Source organism: Charadrius vociferus, unplaced genomic scaffold, assembly GCF_000708025.1.
Source record: "Charadrius vociferus isolate BGI_N301 unplaced genomic scaffold, ASM70802v2 scaffold173, whole genome shotgun sequence".
Lineage (NCBI taxonomy): Eukaryota > Metazoa > Chordata > Aves > Charadriiformes > Charadriidae > Charadrius > Charadrius vociferus.
The window spans coordinates 6943696-6946077 of NW_009648369.1; positions in this window are offsets into that span (position 1 = coordinate 6943696).

Sequence of the window (2382 nt, forward strand, 5' to 3'; positions counted from 1 at the left end):
TGTCCGCCCTGAGGGCTGTGGGGATGGGGCCCTGCCCGCAGGGAGGCTCAGCGGGCTGCCAGTCCCGTCCGTGGGGGACACAAGAGCGGGGAGGGCAGCGGGGATGAGAGCGAGAGGTCTCCCTGCGGTCATCCTGCCCCTGCCGTGGTCTCGTGTCACTCAGTTCCCGCGCTGTCACTCTTGTTTGCGTCGCCTGGGACGCCTTGAAGTCTTTCTTGCTCATTACCTGCGAACAATGTATGCTCGGCTTTGCTGTTGAGCTGATACGAGGAGAATTGGGGTTGCTCAGCCTGGAGAAGAGAAGGATCCAGGAAGGCCTTTTAGCTCCTTCCAGTACCTAAAGGGGGGCTAAGGAAAATGGGGAGGGACTCTTTAGCAGGGAGTGTAGTGATAGGATGAGGAGTAGCGGTTTTAAACTGGAAGAGAGGAGATTTAGATTAGATATTGGGAAGAAATTCTTTACTGTGAGGGTGGTGAGACACTGGAACAAGTTGCCCATAGGAGTTGTCCAGCAGAGGCCCCATCCCTGGAGGTGTTCAAGGCCAGGCTGGATGGGGCTCTGAGCAACCTGGTCTAGTGAGAGGTGTCCCTGCCCGTGGCAGGGGGGTTGGAACTCAATGATCGTCAAGGTCCCTTCCAATTCTAACTATTCTATGATTCTAAAGGCTGTGCTGAAGGCCAGGTCTCATCTCCAGAAACAGCTGCACAGAGAGCAGTGGCAGCTGTCCTGGTGAAAACAAGGTCTTTATTGAGCTCACCTTGCACAAGGAAAACTAGGTCTGTCTCTAGGCTTGTGTATTGGAATGGTTGCAGCTATATTTTCAGGAGTGGGTTAAAAGAGAGAAGTATATCACTTCATGTCTACAAGGTACATAAATGGACACCAAAGCTGAAAAGATTGGAAAACGTTGTTCTTGTATTACAAGTTTCTGCTTGCTTCTGTCTATTCTTCTTCATGGGTCAGTGGAAGAGCTGAGAAACTCTTTCATCTTGGCTTTTTCATCTTTTCCCCTGCAACGTGCTGAGCTAGCTGCCTATGTGTCTACTTTTGTCGGATTTGGACATAGAGGAGGCAAGCAATGTAATCTTCTTTCTTGTAGCAGCTTTCAAGTGCACTGCAGTTGTTAATGCATTTCTCCTTAAAAGTAGTTTATGGAAGTATTTTAACAAAGTTTTATGCTTAATGAGAACATCTGAACAAAGAAGATGTAAAGGTGGAAGAATATGCCTATTCATAATTACTGAAGCCACTCAAAAATATGTTTTTGTTTATCAGAAAGGCATTTTTCTTTCTCTTGATCTGTAAATCCTCAGTTGCAGCAACAGGTACAGATATTTGGAAAATATGATTGCAGTGTTACCAATTACTAACCTTATAGATTGTTCTTAGAGACAAGTTGTACCTATTTTTATTTAACTGTGTTTTGAGAGATGGCAAATAGTGTTTGTTTCTAATAACATATGAAAGTGATTTACATGTCGGCAAACCATGAGGAGGACATAGTGGTGGTGGCATGAGACTGTGGTTCTACAACTACATTAAGAGGGCATATTTTTGACAAGCATCCTTTCTCTTCTGCTGCAATTTAGTATTCTTCAAGTTGTATGGTAAGTTGATTGAAGAACTGATTAGTCTGAGAAACAACTGCATTGCTTCATTTCCTTTTGTTGAGTGGTCACCCTAGTACTCATGTAGGTACCAAGGGGCTAAATAATGTGTCAGTCAAAGATGAGTGATGTGTGAGACCTCCCTTTAGTGACAGCATGTGGGTATGCCGATTTAAAGTGATCGTGGAATCACAGCCTGAAGGTCCTCATCTGCCCTGATAGTCAGAATTTCTAAGCATCATATAATTCTGCTTGTCAACTTCAGCAAATGGTACAGGCTATTTTAAACTTGGTATTTCTTGACTATTTACTTTATTTTCAAGATAATTCCCATTTTGAATATCAGAAATTCCGACTTGAAAATGTTATGTTATGTAGTTTGTTTGGATTTGCATCCTTCTTGAAGACTATCAGTAGCTGAGTACTCCTGATATTCTTTTTGCAGTTTTAGTGGGAATTTGATTTTACACTGCCATACATAGGCAAACAAATAATTTTGTCAGCATGATTCAGTTTTTGCCTTAGGGTGCCTTAACAGTGATACTATTTAGGTGATTGTGACTTTCCCTTTGGAACATCTAGCTCTTTTAATCCTCGTTTATTCACACTTTTCAGAAAAAGTTACAAAACGCTCCTTGCGTTACTTCTCGTAGAACTGAATGGTTTGGAATGAGCGAGGTGAGGGACAACAGAAAGGGAAAGGAAGTTGAATGCTGCACTGGGAAATGAAATTAAATATCTTCCTATGCAGTCATCTGGGATACAGTGCAAGGC